We start from the raw sequence: 18414 nt of genomic DNA, 5'->3' as shown, positions 1-18414 counted from the left end.
AGCAGATAACATGCTTGAAATTGGTTCGCTTCGTACGGAGGTTCAGGCTTGTGTTAAAGAGCTCCAGAGAGATGTGGAAGAGCTGGGGGACCGAGTTGACGATATGGAGAAGACCCTTGGTGCTCGCACGGAGGACGAGGAACACCTTTGGCAGCGACTTGCCACCCTCGAGGAACAGCATGTCGAGCTCCAGATTCGACAGGAGGATTTGGAGAATAGGGGGTGCCGAAACAACATACGCATACGGGGTGTTCCGATTGGAGCGGAAGGTACAGATATCATGGCGTTGGTGGCAGATCTACTCCATGAAATCCGGGGAGACGACGACACTTCACCGCCAACTCTGGACCGTGCGCATAGAGTCTCTAGGCCGCCTGGGAGACCTGGGCTCATCCCCGATATCCTGACACGGGTCCACTTCTTTGTTGAAAAGGAAGCCATCCTTAAAGCGGCTAGGGAAAAGCCCAAAATCCTGTACAGAGGCACTCCGGTCCAGCTATTCCAGGACTTGGCCCCCACGACTCTCCGACGCCGGAGGGATTTTAGACCCATCACTGACAAATTGAGGGACCTCAACATCCGCTACCAATGGGGTCATCCCTTTGCCCTCATATTCCAATGGGAATACAGGCGTCAGGTGCTGCGATCATACAGAGAAGCGGCGCAGTTGCTCCAGATCCCGGACACCCCACTGGTCAGTCCCTCACGTCGCCCGGCCGGGCCTCGAGCCCCACTCAAGCCTAGATGGTCCAAGGTTCGTCGTCCTGGGTGCCCCCTCTCTCTGGCTGCAAGTAGATCATCGCGGGACAAACAAGACATTATACAGCATATCAGATCCCTGGAGGGTGGCTCGTCGCCGGCGGGATCGCAGGAGTCCGCTCCCATTTACTAATTTACCTCTTAGTAAATGCCGCGGGGAGGGGAAGGCTCTCCGTCGGATCACCCAACCTTTGTCCTGGGCCCCAGTCCAACGCCTCGAGTGCCTCACATTGGGGCGTGTGTGATGCCCACTTCTCGACACTGCAGCTATATCTCTAGGGCGTTGGCCCGGAGCTGAAACCCGGTGAACTGGATCTGTAGATATGGTGATGATCGACCCCCCTCCTATTCCTGGGAGAGTGATCTCCGGGATAGCCTGTGCCACTGTGCCTGGCCACTCCCTAGACTGGAATAGGCCTTGTTGGCCATGTTGGCTGTGTCAGAGTTTCAGTTATTATCCCCGACCTTACCCTCTTTCTTCCCTTCCTTTTCCCTTTCTAACCTCCTGGCGGGGGGGACATGAGGACATGTGGGGGAGCCTAGCGGGGACAGCCCCACCAGACGAATAGTACCAATGACCACCGTACCTTGCTGGAAGATTGTCTCCCTCAATGTGAAGGGGCTTAATTCACCTAGCAAAAGGCGCCAAATCTGGAGATACTTGTTGCAACAGAGCCCCGATGTAGTCTTCCTACAGGAGACGCATCTCCTCAAGTCCGATGTGGATCGAATGGCCCACCCACGTTTCCCTCACCAGTCTTGGTCTTCAGCAACCACCAAGACAGCAGGGGTAGCCATTTTCTGTAGGGTGGGTTTTCTGCAGGGGGACACGAAGGTGCTCAGGGACACTGAGGGTCGGCTTTTGAGGGTGGAGATCCTGAGAGGACACAGCACGCTTACACTTTGCAATATATATGCCCCCAATCAGGGTCAGGATACCTTTCTGCGCAGGATAATTAGGGAGCACCTTGAGCCGGTGAATTTGGACCTCATAGTTGGAGGTGACTTCAACTTGGTATGGGATGCGGATCTGGATCGCTGTGGGGGAGGCTTTCATGGGGTCGGGGCCATGTCTGCGACAGTGAAAAAATCCCTTAATGCTCTAAACCTAGTGGACGTCTGGTGCTATCACTCCCCGGGGCTGAGAGACTACACATATTATTCACATGCGCATCGCACATATTCCCGCATTGATATCCTTTTTGTATCCCACTCCTTGCTTAAAGATACCATGTCGGCGTCCCACTCGAGTATCTCGGTCTCTGATCATGCTCATGTGGAACTGCTACTCCACGAGCGCCTTACCCGCTCGCCCCGATCGCGTTGTTGGCGGTTTCCGGTCCATATTCTGAGGGATACGGTTGATAGGGAGGAAATTCAGGCAGCTATACTGGGGTACTTTGAAAACAATGACATACCGGGGACCCCCCTCCCCCTCCTGTGGGATGCCTTCAAGGCCACGATAAGGGGCACCCTCACTGCTATAGCTGTTGCTAGGGCGCGAGAAGCACAACTATATGAAAACAAGCTTGCACGAGAACTCAAGACGCTGGAAAAGATGGACCAGGAGCGGCCTTTGGCGGCTCACAAGCGACGTCTAGCAGTCCTTCGGGGCCAGCTTTGCGTACATAGAACGAATAAGGCCGAACATGCACTACTCGCGCTCCGGCAGCGCTATTATGAAGGCGGCGACAGGGTGGGCACTGTCTTAGCACGGCGCTTGCGTACACGGGCGGCCAAGGCCCACATTGCAAAACTGCAGGGGGCGGATGGAGCTTGGGCTATCACGGAATCGGCGAAACTCCAAGCATTTCATGACTATTAGTCATCTCTCCACTGGGGTTTCGCCGGAGCCAGATTTGATATCGGCTGCCCTGGGTGCGTGCGACTGGGAGCCGCTGAGTGCTCACCACTCCGAGCTCCTAGAGGAGTCTATCACGCTAGAGGAAATATCTGGTGCCCTGAAAGATCTCCCATTGGGTAAAGCGCCTGGGCCTGACGGGCTCCCGGTATCGTTTTTCGTGCCTTTCTACCGCAATTACAGCCATATCTCTTGCGTCTTTTCAACTCATTCGCGGAGTCCGTTGGCCCCTCTTAAATATGGCGATGGCGGAAATAGCCCTCATCCCGAAGCCTGGAAAGGATCACACTCTCTGCTCCTCTTATCGGCCCATAGCCCTGTTAAATACAGATCTCAAGCTGTACACTAAAATTCTTGCTAAACGGCTCAGTACCCACTTACCCAATCTCATTGACCCGGACCAGGTGGGGTTTATACACCAGCGTCAAGGCGCAGACAATGTGCGCCGCATAGCCCATTCTGTAGGGAAGGCCAAGCATTGGGGGATACCGGCCTGCCTCCTGTCGCTTGACGCTGAAAAAGCGTTTGACCGGGTGGACTGGGCGTTCCTCCATGCAGTTCTACAGAAGATAGGGCTAGGACCTAAAATGGTGGCACGCATTATGGCTCCTTATATCTCGCCGGTGGCTAGGGTGCGAGTGAACGGTCAGCTCACGCAGCCCTTCTCTATCTGCAGGGGCACCCGGCAGGGCTGCCCCTTGTCGCCCCTGCTGTTTGCCCTAGTGGTGGAGCCTCTCGCCATCCTGATCCGCCAATCCCCTGATATTAGGGGTATCTCCCTTAGGGGTGTAGAACACAAGATTGCCCTTTTTGCTGACGATCTCCTCCTCACGTTGTCCGATCCGCTACGCTCGCTCCCGGCGGTGCACTCGATGCTCCAAACCTATGAATGCACCTCAGGGCTTAAAATTAATCACACAAAGTCCTGGGCGCTTAACATCTCGATCCCAGCAGCGGAAATCACGGCATTACAGGCCTGCGTTCCCTATCAGTGGGCAAGCAGATCGGTGAGATACCTTGGCCTCAATCTGACCCCGGACCTGGCTACCTGGACGCAGGCCAATTGGCAGGACTGAAAGCGCTCAGTCCTTGATGATTTGCGCACATGGAAAGCCCTGCCGCTTTCCTGGCTTGGCCGCCTTAACGCAATTAAGATGTCCATATTACCAAAGATCCTCTACCTCTTTCAAACCTTGCCGACACCCATTCCGGAACACCAAATTCAAGGATTGCAACGCGAACTGATCACGTTCATCTGGAGAGGCAAGAAGCCGCGATTTTCTAATAAAATTTTGAAGCTCCCCCGGGATAGGGGCGGACTTGCTTGTCTCAACCTGCTGGATTATTACTGGGCGTCACATCTCCGCTTCATTTTAGAATGGGGAGCATGGGAGAGTGAAAAAGTGTGGTTTCACATGGATAGGGCAGTTACGTGTCACCCGCTTTGGGACCATGCTTGGCTGCCTCGGGAGGCGCGCCACCGCAGTGCGTACATGGCTGTCCCCACTAAAACGGTCCTCGAGATCTGGGATAAGGTGGCAGTTCGTAGGGGCCTCACTACCTTCCCCTCACCCCACACCCCTATTGCTCGCAACCTGCAGTTCCCACAAGCGTGTCGCCCGCCCTATTTTGAGAACTGGACCGAATCTAGTTGTAGAACAATACGAGACTTATTTCTGGGGGGGACTTTAAAACCTTTACCCAATGCACACAGGAATTTGGCTTAACGGAGAAGGACAAATTCCAATACATACAACATCGGCACTGGATACAGGGCTTCTCCCTGACGCAGGCGGCCACGCAGCCCTTTACTCCATTTGAGCAGTTAGCACGCACATTTGGCACCTATAAGGGTCTCATTTCTCGCATATACAAAGTGCTCCAGCATGCACAGCGTCTTGGTCCCCACCCCTATCAACTGCGGTGGCAGAACCTCTCCGGCTCAGGTGTTACCCCTTCCCAGTGGACGCGGCTTTGGGGCGATATTCCCAGAACCTTCCGTATCACCCCCCAACAGGAATCAGCCTACAAGGTAATGACCCAATGGTTCTATACCCCTGTCCGACTTCAAAAGATGTTCCCCAAGGCGTCTCCTCTATACTGGCACTGTACTCAAGCTCTGGGAGACTTCATACATATTTGGTGGGTGTGTCCTCTCCTGACTACCTATTGGAAAGCGGTCCTCAGCCACATTAAAAGGGTGCTGGGATATTCCTTACCGGAGGACCCGCTCACGATCATTTTGGGTCTCAGGCCAGCGGCTATGCGAGCTATGACGGGCCGGGATTGGCACCTAAGCCTCCACATGCTGGGTGCAGCAAAGCAAACTGTAGCATTATATTGGAAGAAGGCAGAGACACCTTCCATAAATGTGTGGTTTACCCGCTTGTGGCATGTGGTGGCGATGGAGCTGCTCACGGCACGCCTGCAATTCAGAGATACTAAGTTCCGGAAACTATGGAAACCCCTGGTGGATCATCTGGGAAGGATAGGACATGCTCGGTTACAACCGCCACGGCTTCGGGCCTTAAAGTTGTTTGACGATGTGACATCTCCCACTGACCCGGGGGGACTTTGGAGGTCCACAGGGCAACCGCTCCCACTGTCGGAGGGCTGCTAAATTCCGCTGAGCACCCCATGGTTATTACCTTTTGCAGCATCTCATGCACCGCCACAAACAAAATATAGGTCCCCTCGGGGTGGTGCCTCTGGATTCCTTGCCCTCCCGCCATGTCCGTTCCCCCTTCCCAGTATTCCTCTCCTCTCCTTCCGTCTCAATCCCCTGCTTAATGGTTGGTTTTCTTCCTTATTACACCTGGCCTTAGGAGATATAGTGGATAGACACTGCAACACCGCTGTAGCAACACTGAGCGGATGTGCCTTTCAATCCGCTCCTGAACTACTAAGTACTGTCTGCTGGTTGTTTTGTCTCATTATGCACTGTAAGGTATGCATAAATATTAGTGAACGAGCTTAGAGCAAAATTTTGGATAATATACAAGCCTTTAGTAGACTTACACTTGGTAGCGTTTGAAAGCGAAACGGCAGATGAGTCATTTATGCACAGTCCGTTTGGGCTGACGTTGATAGCTAGGATGCAATAACTGTAATTGTAATATATGATACCTAAGCTTGTACACACACGTTTGCAACCACGCCACAGGGGAAATTGCATGGAGCTGCAGGCATCAAGATAGCTCTGTCTGGTGAGTTGGGTTATGCCACGGCTGACCCGGCAATGTTACGGATACTTTGGCGGGTGTTCACAGTATGGAATATGCAGGGCGCAGTGCCTCGTGGGCGGGGGAACAATTATGTAATTAGCATTTAAAGCTGGGCCTGTGACACGAGGTGCAGAAGGCCTCCATTGTTCTAAAGTAACTGCCTTATGAAGCTATGACTTTTGCTGCCGGCCAGTGTGGTTGTAGGCGAACAGCTGTGTAGTGCTGATGGATTGTCCTTTTCCATTAATAAAAAGTTGGTTATAAAAAATAAAATGGAGCGCTAACCGCGCTTATCGCAGGATTCTTTACGCCTGCTTTTCTTTTGACTAAACCATGTTGGCCTATGGGTCAGCCCTATCAACAAGATATCACCTGTCGCTGTGTGTTTATCGCTGGATTTCCAGCGATAATCGCACCTTTTTGCAACTATCACTGGTTTATATATCACATCGGAGATAAGCATTGCTGATAGCACGCTATCTCGGCGATATAAAGCAGCGATAGCCGGCAATAATTATCCTTGCGCTAAGCGCGCCTAGTGCAATAATTATCGCCGGCTGTTGCTGATATGCCCCGTGGATCGCTAGAGGGGCATACGTGTGGTGACAATAGCAAGTTATGCTGTATACACAGGATGCATGGATGGTTGAGGACACACAAGGACTACTGCCATTTTGCTTTGCTCTCATATATATTGATTATTGTTCTTATGAGGAAGGAAATCCCAAACTGGGGGTTGTTTTAGAAGGCTGCTTGACAAAGTGAATGCTTTGAAATCATGGCACCATTTTTTTTTTATATATTTTCCTGAGTTCTCTAAGGTGCATAATGTGGAAAACTTTATTTAGTAGTGGTGGAATGATAACAACTATTGCGCAATCATAAAACTAATTTCTGTTGCTGAGTGATTGTAAAAAAAATAATTTTTTTAAAGGATGTATGACTTGATTAATCTTTATGGTATGTTGCATTCCACGGTGGTTTGTTTAGACTCTCTAAAACTGCTCTTTGGGTAAACTAAGTGTTCACTCTGCATTGTATTACTCACCCACAACTCACATTTCCCCAGTCATATTACTGCAACTTAGTAATCACGACAGCACTGTACATGTATAGTCTGAGTGCATAGAGAATTGTGTGCCTGTTTGCAGTGTCATGACAGTCACCAGACCTTCTGCCCAAAGATTCTAGTTGCCTGCCTGGTGCACTGCAAATGTTTCTCATAAACAACTTTGGCATTGGACAGGTGGGACAGAAACCTGGACAGTACTGCGATAGATCAGTGAAACAGAATGCCACTGTTCCTGGAGCAGAGGTATATAAAGTGGCGAACCACTGGTGCATAAGCATATTTAGAATAGGCATCTGTCTGACAGAGGCCGCTAGGTGAGTAATAGAGGGGAAGAAAACGAGTAAGCCAGGGAGTGTGTGGGTGTTCTCTGTGTGTGAGCGGCTGTGTACAAACAAGACAATGTGTGCACTTGTCGAGCAGTTGGAGAGCAATGCACGGAATTTGACTTGCATATGATTAGGCATGTGCAATTTAGTTTTTGCTGAGTTGAGCAGAAACAAATTCTGAGGTAAAATTGCCTTTTTTTAAAAAGTTGTTCTCATATATTATGGTTCAACAAATGCACTAACAACAGGTGGGAGTCAGCAGCAGTTTACAATTATATACAGAGGGAGTAGTTTATTTTGGGGTAATTATGATTGCCTGTCAATCAGTTACCCTTTCCTTGCCCTAAGATCCTCGAGGCTAATCACATTAGCTCTCCAGCAGCTGTAAATGACCTTAATTACGTGTGGAAACTATTTACAAAGCAGGGACAATGGCCTGGGAGTGCTTCCTTTTGGGTGAAGACCAGTGGGGGTGGGCACAGGAATTTAATTAACTTCATAACTTCAGTTTTATGACTCGTTTATGTGTAACAACCATAAAGTGAGTGCAGTTTTCTGCATATAGAAAATAGTAACTTCAAACACCCTGATTCTCCTGATAGATGAGGCCATCAGAGTTGTTGGCCCCACAACGATGTGGAGAATCTGTGATACATTTAGTTACCCACATTCGATTAAGCTTTAGAAATTTAAAATGTCTACAAACTGTGTATATTGAAAACACTTGGTTGAAATATTGATAAGTGACGTATTCGTATTTGTCCTTTCCTAACTTGTTGAAAATAGGTTATATTTCCATGGAATCACGCAGTAAGAGTTTTTCATCACCTGAAAATTTGTGAAAACTTTGGGGCATATTCTCAAGGACCTATCTCCGGGGTAGCGGCCCTTTATCGCCGCCAAAGTGGCGATAAATTCATTGCACTATTCACAAGCTGGTGCTAACTGCCGATATCACCAGTTTTCCGGAGATAGCAGCCGCAAAAAACATCGCAACAGATGACACCGGCAATTTATGCTAATGAGATGCAGAGTAGGCATTCCTATGCAAAAGGCCGCGACAACACCACTTCGCAACATTCGCAACAACTAGCCAGATCAGCGATATGTTCACAAAACATGCGATAAGGCTCGTTGGGAGCAGGGATTTAACACCTGCTCCGACCTGGTGTTAAGTTGGATGACACCCTGCACCATAAAGGGAGCTCAGCCCAGAGCCAAACCTGAAGAATAATAGATGCCATGGAGCTACTCATCATGCAGCTTGGAGTCCCAAGAGGGCCACAACACACACAACCACCACCCCCAGGCCTGCAACCCCCCCCCCCCCCGACCTACACCGCCCACCACAGAGGCAGAGCAGACAAAGACAGCCTCCCTTCAGAAAACGCTTTAACACCAGAGGATGTCATTGCCCACTACAGGCTCAAAAGGACAACCATCCTACGCATCCTGACCATCATTGCCCACAGGCTGACGGTACCAACACAGTGAACAAACAACAGCCCTCCGCAGACAAAGCTGCTGACTGTGCTGCACATGCTGGCCTCTGGGACCTTCCAACCAACAACTGCCAGAGTCAGAGGAGTCTCACAGCCAGCCCTATCCAAGATCCTCACACCTGTCGTGGATGCCATCGTCAGCTTGGTACCCCAGTACCTTCACTTCCCACACACTGTGCAGGAAGAGCTGGAAACCAAGCAAGGCTTCTATGCCATAGCTGCCTTCCTGCACGTGTTGGGGGCAATCAACTGCAAACATGTACTCCTCGTGCCCCCTGCCGCCACTGCACACAATTACCGCAACAGAAAGGACACACATTCCATCAATGTGCAGGCAATAGTGGACCATCGTGGACTCTTCACCAATGTCGTCGCCAACTAGCCAGGCAGTGTGCATGATTCCTTCATCTTCCAAAGTCCATCATCAACCAGCGATTTGTGGCTGGTACCTATGGGAATGCAGTGCTCGTTGGGAAGTACCAAATGAACACACCACACACCTCAACTCCACAATCATGCAACTCACAACTCTGGTAATGCACATGTTACAAACTCACAGACAACATGCCAAACAACATGCCCACCTATCAGACACGACAGCAAAACATACTGTGGTGACCTGGGCAAGCCATGTACACGAGCCATCAAAGGCATGGCACCTCAGCCACACAATAGCAGAATGTGTGTCTAGGTGGGAACCATGCATGTGTGAAGTAGGACAGTGACCCATGAATGAGAATGTACACAATGCCAAGTGTGTTGTGGATGCGCTGGCCAGACTGCAGTATGCAGACCACAGACATGCCCATGTCGACATATACTGCTGGTGTTTGGAGTGTAGTGAACAGTGGACGCAACCATGTTACCCAAGGCAGTGGGGAAGAGCACGGAAAGTAGCTCATTACGTCCCCCCTGTAAGCGTGAGCGGAGTGGGCTGGACTGGCGTACGCCGGCCAGCATAGGGGTGTAAATAAAAAGCCCTTAACTCTGGGCGTGGTTCTCTTCCGGAATGGCCAACGTGTCTGCCAGGGCGGCGCCTCCCAGCCTGCCACAAGGCCAATGCCATGAGTGGCGGTGCCTGCGACCATCTGTGCCTGCTGCACCCCAGGCCGCAGGTCCCCAGATCCGTCTTGGCTGCCCCTGCACAACCAGTCCACACCACTCACTTTCTGACACCAGCGTGTGTCAAAGAGGGTCCACCATGTGCCTGTGCAAGCTCCAAGCCCGAGGCCCGCGACCTTGGCAGCCTCCTCAGACCATCGCTGTCCTCCCCGAGACAGGCCGCACTCCTTTCTCGTTGACGTACTCCACTGGCCTACACAGCGGGCAAGTAGTTCACACATTTGGAACTGAGTCTTGATCATACAGTGGCTGAGTACACGTATTAATGCAGAGGTTAAATCATTATTCTCCCTTCGATGTGGTGCCACCAACTCTGTGCATTCCAACCACACGTGTCTGTGGGCCCTTGCTGACTACGCCTTCGGCCTCCACTGCGGTCCAGCATGGTGTGGTCACCTATGTGCTGCCTACACTATGGACCAGCAGGCCTCACTCCAATCCAATCCAGTCCATACCAGCCAGGACACGCACCCGCGCAGCTCTAGTGCTTCTACCTCCGTCAACCACAAGTCATCTCCACATGCCATTTCAACGTCGTGTGTTAGAGTTCCAGGAGGAGCTTGCTGAACAGCGGTTGGCCCACGCTGACTGCTGCCTCCGGCCTACACTGCGGTCAAGTAGGTCACACATTTGGAACTGAGTCTTGATGATGCAATGGCACACTTTATGGCAGAGTTTATATCACTGTACTCCCTTCGATGTGTTGACACCAACTCTGTGCATAGCATCCGAATGACACCTGTCTGTTGTCCCTTGCTGACTACTGCCCTTGGCCTACACCGCGGTTGAGTAGGTCATACATTTGGAACTGAGTCTTGATTTCTGTATTACAGAGTTTATATCATTGCACAGGCCTCATCACAGACTGCATCCCATTTCAGACCTGGTGCTACTGACTCTGTGCCCCAAAAATCATGAACACTCTCTGGATGAACTTTGGTGGCATCTAAGTCTATAGCCTGGGGGTTGTCTTCATCATCATGTAGCTGATACTGGTAAAAAGGAGTCTGTAGCATTCTACTCCTCCATTTGCCTGTTTCGGCTTACTTCTGCCCTCGGCATCACGCTCTGGAAGGATACCTTCCACTGTCCCCCGAAACACTCCGTGACATTCACCTTCGACATCAACGAGGACCTGCTCAGCTCACGTGGCCCTTCCTCAGTGCACCGCAAGTCATCGTCCTGTGGCGGTGTACCTGTGCCAGCTGCAGTGCTTCCCGGGCCACTAACTCTGTGCAGCTCAAGTCATGCACCCTGTCTGATTGACTATTGGATGGCCACTGTGTCGATGGCCTGGGGCTCATCAATGCCATGTGTCTGTGGCCCTGGGCTGTCCGCTGCCTCCGGCCTCAACTGCGGTCCACCAGGGCTCACTCATCAAATCAAGTCCTGACTTGCCCGGATGACGCATCACCGCAGGATGCACATGCCACCACCGCCAGGACCACCTCCAACCAAAAACTGCCAGAGTCGAAAGAGTCTTACAGCCAGACTATTCGAGTTGCTCACACATGTCTTTGATGCCATCATCAGCTTGGTACCGTGCTCAGCTCTTGAGGTGCCACCAACTCAGTGCACCACAGCTCATGGACCCTTTCCAATAGATATTTTTTGATGTGGACAGCTCACGCAACAATGTCACCTCAGGCAGTGGGGAAGACCTGGGACGATGATGAGGAAGATGTGGCCGGTGTGCGGAGGTGTGAAGACACGGACAATGGGAGGGCAGGAGGCAACAACGAGAAGGCAGCAATGCAGACTGGAGGTGGTAGTCCAGCTACACACCAGGAGCTATGAATAAGGTATGTGCTGTGGACTGCGGATGCAACTATGTCACCTCAGGCAGTGGGGAAGACCTGGGTCAATGATGGGGAAGATGTGCCAGGTGTAACACACCCTACTGCAGCTGCAGCAGGAATATCCAGAAGGGACACAATCTTAGACAATTTCATCACATGAGCACAATCAGCTCTGGTGCCCCTACCTCAGTGCACTGCGACTCGCCGACCCTTCTAATTGAATATTTGGTGACCTCTGTACCTGCTTCGGCTACCAACATGATGCTTCACAGTTGTTTGTGTTATGTTGGTGTTTTCTGTTTCCCCTTTAATGGTGAACACTGTTCAACTTGTTGCCAGCACTAACCACTCCCTGAGGGCTACCTCACACTCACCCCACACCCATCCAGCAAAGGCGTCACTGGTCAGGTGACCCTGGTAATAAAGAGTTGCCGGGCGCACGTGCCCGTAGCCAGTTCAACTGACTATCAAAGTGTGTCTGTGTGCTCATTAAGTATGCATGATGGCCCTGCGCCCTACCACATTACATTGTGTGTTGTACAGCGGATGCAAACATGTGACCCCAGGCAGTGGGTAAGACCTTGCACATGTAGCTCTGTCGTTCCCCCCTTCATACGTAAGAGGACCACACTGGGCCGGCATACGCAAGTCCAGCGTAGGGGTGTGAATGATTGTCCTGGGGCTGCGGGCGTGGTTCAGTACTGGAAATGTACAAATGCGTGTGGCTATGTCGCAGTGTGTGTATCCGTCGGTGAGTGTAAGTGGTCCCTGATGGGAATTAGACACCCACATATGTAATCGAGTTTGGCTGCCATGAGTTTGAACCCCACCCGCATCTGTTTAGCCACCTCCTTCTGCCAGTCTAACACCTGGCCGTGGAATGCGATGTGTGCTTCTGATGAGGTGCTGGGAGCCATCTGTGGTGGTGTGTGCTTCCTGCTGTGCGGTCTGTGCAGGGGGTGGGGTCTCCTGGATGCAGCTGGGCTGGCCTGCTCCTGGAGGTGCATTGCCTAAGATGTCAATGAGCGGTTGTACGGCATTGGTGTCAAAGGTGTGGAGGTCCTCTTCATCCTCACTGATGAGTTGTCTGGTCTGCTCTGCAGGAGGTGTTGATTGTCCCTCTGCTATGTGAAGGGGCGATGCATTTTAACATTGTGTTGACATGTATGTTGACGCATTGTTCATGTTTACCTCAGGACTGCATGACAATGTACATTGTGGCTGTTTGGGAGGAGCTGAGTATTTGATGCGGGACAGTGGACATTTGAACTACATCACGGATGTGAGGTTGTACACGTACATTTTCATCTCACAGTTTCCTGGTATGCCAGATGTGATTGGCCAGTTTCCACGCACAGGTGGAACCAGTTGTGTCCTCTGTTCTGTCATAGGAGTGTTGCACATTGTACCACATTGTCGTCAATGTTAATGTGCTCTTATTGCTATGTGTGTGTGCTGCATTGTGAGTCGCCCCTGCTGCTCAGATTTGGCTGCCCCTTATCCCTTTCAGGCGGTGTGCCTTTGACTTCTAGGCTTCGACAGTGCTGGGATGTTTTGGACTTGGGTATATTGGGCCCTTGTTCGAGTTGTGACTCCTGGGCATGGTTTGTCCGCAGATGTTTTTTTGCGTCAGGAGTGGTTTGTGCACATGGATGTGTCGGAGTGTGGCCTGCTCCTTTCCGGATGTGGTCCACACTCAGCCACCTCAGTGTTGTGGCGTACACAATGTCATGATGATTGGACTGCAGCCATGCTAATCGCTGAGTAGTGTCACTTGCATTGTCGTTGTGGCTCACAAATACAATTCTTTGCTGAGTTTCGCACATGTGCATGTGCTGGCTGTGATATTGGTGATGTGTGGGGTGGGACCCCTTTGGGCATGTTATGGATGGGGGCCTACTTGGTGTTTGTATTTGTGCTGCAGTGTGCCACAGGTGTCAGGGACATGATCCAGAGTCATTGTAAGTGTGCAGTGTGCTCTGCTTAATTGTGTGCATGTGTGCCATTGTGCCTTTCTTCCCCTGTGCCCCCAGTCCCTGGTCGGTACTCACCCTGTTGATGTTGTGTCAGGTCATGTTGAGCAGTGTCTGGTGCCACAACTCCTAGCACCGTATCTCGACTGCTGACTGTGGCCACCATTTTCTCCATGTCATCCAGCTCCTGGTGTGCCGCTGGACCCCCACCTCCAATCTGCATTGCTGCTTTCATGTTGGTATTGAATTTCTTCTTGGTTTTGGCCTTCACATCCTTCTAGCGCCTCTTGACCTCTTCCATTGTCCTCCTCAACGTTGCAACTGCATTCACATGGTCCAAGATAGTCTGCCATATTTGTGTCTTTGACGCCAATGACACGTTGGATGTGACTAACAGTTGTTGGTAGTGTTGTATCACCTCCGTGACGATGATCCTGTTTTCATGCGGATTGGACCGCGTCTTTCTCTTCCTCTTCTCCTTGGCCTTCCCCGATCCCAAGGTTCCTTGTTGGTCCTCTGTGGGGCTTGTGGGGTTCGCGTTGTCCTCTGCATTCGGTCCGGGTGCATTCATGGTGCTACGCAGTTTATTTTTTTGGGCCTTTTTTTTGTTTTTCTTTTATAGTGCATCTTCCCGCATGACGCGTGGGAATTGTAGGCCTGTCGATGGTTATCGCTGATTTTTGTATCGCGATTGGCCACATCGCAAATTTTTTCACATTCGTGTTTTGCGTTTTTTCTGCGTCGTGTTTGTTTTAATGCCTTCATTTGGTGCGTTATCGTGAGACTATCGCATGGTGCCGCCGGGTTGAGAATACAACGTTAACACAGCGTTATTTTCCCACGATAGACTGTGATGGCAATTACGTTAAGCAAATTTTGCGATAGTTATCACACGTTCTTGAGAATATCCCCCATTGTTTGTAAACATGTGTAAAATATATATCATATGTATTTTTTGTATTTTTTTTTCAGTCCCGATGCAGTCTTTATAGACTAAATGCATTGGCTCGCCTGACTGATTTGAAGTTTTACGAAAAACTAAGGAAGAATTCACTAAACAAATACGTGACTTATAATATGCTTTATCTGTTTGACTTCAACTGAATTGGTATTGAAAATATAAGACACCATATATACAGCCCTTTATAAAATCCCTAAGTTGGGATTGATAGACTTGAAATACAAGCCCTCTGTTCTAAACTGTTTCTTAACTTACCACATGATTCCAAAGAGCGCTTACGCTTGCTGTTTAACAAATATAGGGGCATATTTACAAGCTGGCGATAAACAATTATCACCGCTTTTGCGGCCGTTTTCGGCCAAAAAGCGGCGATAATTTTATCGCCTAATTAGCAAGGCCACGCTAACGCGTGAAACCTTGCTTTAGCGTGGGGATTCCTAACGCCCAGCTTTGCATCTCTAATGAGATGCAAAGTGGGCGTTCTTGACCTAACATGACAGGAGAAATGTCGCTAAGCGACATTTCTCCTATCATCAAGACCCATGCTATGAAGCATAGCGGTAGGAAAAGTAGCGATAACCCCTGTTATCGCTACTTTCCTTACGCCTGCTTCAGGACTGACTTAGCCATGATATCCTATGGAAGGTGGATATCATGGTTAAATTTGTGAGTCCCTATCAGCAAGCTAACGCCACACTACGTGAGATTATCGCTGGGTTTCCAGCGATAATCTCACGCTAGGCAGTTAGCGTGAGGATTTTTATCACTGAGGAGATAAGCGTTGCTAATAGCAGGCTATCTCAGCGATGAAAATCCACGTTACCCGGTGATAATTATCCTCACGCTAAGAGCGCAGAGCGATAATTATCGCCGGGTGTTGCTGATATGCCCAGGGCCGGACTGGCTGTAGCAGGCACCGTGCAATCCCCCGGTGGGGCCGGTTTTGGGCCACTGGGGCCGTTTTTGTTACAGGGCAGTTTTTGCAGCATAGCTGCAAAATCGGCCCTGTAACAAACTCGGCTGAAAACCGGCCCAGGCAAAGAGCTCGGTGGCACCCCCAACCCCCCGCGAGGGGGAGAGGGGGGCGGCCGAGCACTTTGCCAGGGCTGGTTTTGGTTCCCAGTCCGGCCCTGGATATGCCCCATAGGGGCATATTTACAAGCTGGCGATAAAAAATTATCGCCGCTTTTGTGGCCGTTTTCGACCGAAAAGCGGCGATAATTTTATCGCCTAATTAGCAAGGCCACGCTAACGCGTGAAACCTTGCTTTAGCGTGGGGATTCCTAACGCCCAGCTTTGCATCTCTAATGAGATGCAAAGTGGGCGTTCCTGACATAACATGACAGGAGAAATGTCGCTAAGCGACATTTCTCCTATCATCAAGACCCATGCTATGAAGCATAGCGGTAGGAAAAGTAGCGATAACCCCTGTTATCGCTACTTTCCTTACGCCTGCTTCAGGACTGACTTAGCCATGATATCCTATGGAAGGTGGATATCATGGTTAAGTTTGTGAGTCCCTATCAGCAAGCTAACGCCACACTACGTGAGATTATCGCTGGGTTTCCAGCGATAATCTCACGTTAGGCAGTTAGCGTGAGGATTTTTATCACTGAGGAGATAAGCGTTGCTAATAGCACGCTATCTCAGCGATGAAAATCCACGTTACCCGGCGATAATTATCCTCACGCTAAGAGCGCAGAGTGATAATTATCGCCGGGTGTTGCTGATATGCCCAGGGCCGGACTGGCCGTAGCAGGCACCGTGCAATCCCCCGTTGGGGCCGGTTTTGGGCCCCTGGGGGCCGTTTTTGTTACAGGCCAGTTTTTGCAGCATAGCTGCAAAATCGGCCCTGTAACAAACTCGGCTGAAAACCGGCCCAGGCAAAGAGCTCGGTGGCACCCCCAACCCCCTGCGAGGGGGAGAGGGGGGTGGCCGAGCACTTTGCCAGGGCTGGTTTTGGTTCCCAGTCCGGCCCTGGATATGCCCCATAGGGGCATATTTACAAGCTGGCGATAAAAAATTATCGCCGCTTTTGCGGCCGTTTTCGACCGAAAAGCGGCGATAATTTTATCGCCTAATTAGCAAGGCCACGCTAACGCGTGAAACCTTGCTTTAGCGTGGGGATTCCTAACGCCCAGCTTTGCATCTCTAATGAGATGCAAAGTGGGCGTTCCTGACATAACATGACAGGAGAAATGTCGCTAAGCGACATTTCTCCTATCATCAAGCCCCACGCTATGAAGCATAGCGGTAGGAAAAGTAGCGATAACCCCTGTTATCGCTACTTTCTTTACGCCTGCTTCAGGACTGACTTAGCCATGATATCCTATGGAAGGTGGATATCATGGCTAAGTTTGTGAGTCCCTATCAGCAAGCTAACGCCACACTACGTGAGATTATCGCTGGGTTTCCAGCGATAATCTCACGTTAGGCAGTTAGCGTAAGGATTTTTATCGCTGAGGAGATAAGCGTTGCTAATAGCACGCTATCTCAGCGATGAAAATCCACGTTACCCGGCGATAATTATCCTCATGCTAAGAGCGCTGAGCAATAATTATCGCCGGGTGTTGCTGATATGCCCCTAAGTCACACATACTAGTGTGACAATCTGACAGCCCACATTGCTTTGTCTTTTCTATCGTCGATATGATGTAACATCTACTGGTATCTATGATGGTGCTGATATCATGTATAAAGGAAGTACGGGGCATATTATCAAGCACGGCGATAACATTATCGCCGCTTTAGCGGCAGAAAACTGCCGCTAAAGCGGCGATAATGGGCTTGATAATATGCCCTTGGGGATTCCAATAGAAGCCCATGTTCTTGAGAATTCCAATAGAAGCCCATGTTGACACCAGAACATGGGCTTCTATTGGAATCCCCAAGGGCATATTATCAAGCCCATTATCGCCGCTTTAGCGGCAGTTTTCTTCCGCTAAAGCGGCGATAATTTTAACACCGTTTGTTGAAAATATGCCCCTACCTTCTGTCGAATATTGTTAGAAGGATGTCATACAGTGGCAATGATGCAAAAATCTAAAACATGAATACCTGAAATAGTCATGGCAATAAAAGGCAAATGATGAGGAACCCATCTATGCGTGTAATGACATATACTAACATAAAATGGAGCTATTGGCGTAACTGTAAGTTGCCATTATCTGACATGGGAGTATCCACTAATATGACTTTCATGGTTAACTGGTCATAAATGGATGCACATGAGTAAGGAAGGCTTTGTGGCAGCATTAGTTGCCCCTGGATGTCCATAGTTATGCACGACTTTATGTGAGCACATGAGGGTGTTGTATTATACATGGGCAGAAAAAAGGGAGGCATAATTGGGGTGCAATCATTCTCTCACACTACAATACCAAATGCCACTGCACCTGCTGCTCTAATGATAGTGTCGCACTTGCATGTACACTTCCTGGGCATAACATGTTGTTCACAAACAAACACGGCAGTATCTGTCCATGTGGCAATCATCTAGGGAAATGCCTAATACAGGTGCACTGTCCACTCCACCAATAAGCACATGCAAAAAGTTAAAAGGAAGGTATTAAAAGAAAGCTTATTGAAAAGAATAAAAATAACTCTGAAAATATGACCACCCCCCTGGAAAGTTATGCGAGTTCACAGAAAAGTATTCTGAAAAGGTGAAGGGTGCCTGTACTTCTTCTGAAGGGATTAGCTGAATTGATGGGACTACAGGTTTCTCAAAAATGTATCAAGATAACCAAGAAAGTGCCAGGACAGTTTCATTTTAAAGACTTCATTATACCATGCAACCAGCTTCATGACTTTCA

The sequence above is a fragment of the Triturus cristatus genome, chromosome 2_2 (assembly GCF_964204655.1).
Source record: "Triturus cristatus chromosome 2_2, aTriCri1.1, whole genome shotgun sequence".
NCBI classification, from domain to species: Eukaryota; Metazoa; Chordata; class Amphibia; order Caudata; family Salamandridae; genus Triturus; species Triturus cristatus.
The sequence above is the reverse complement of the archived record's forward strand: the minus strand, read 5'-3'. Positions refer to the sequence as shown.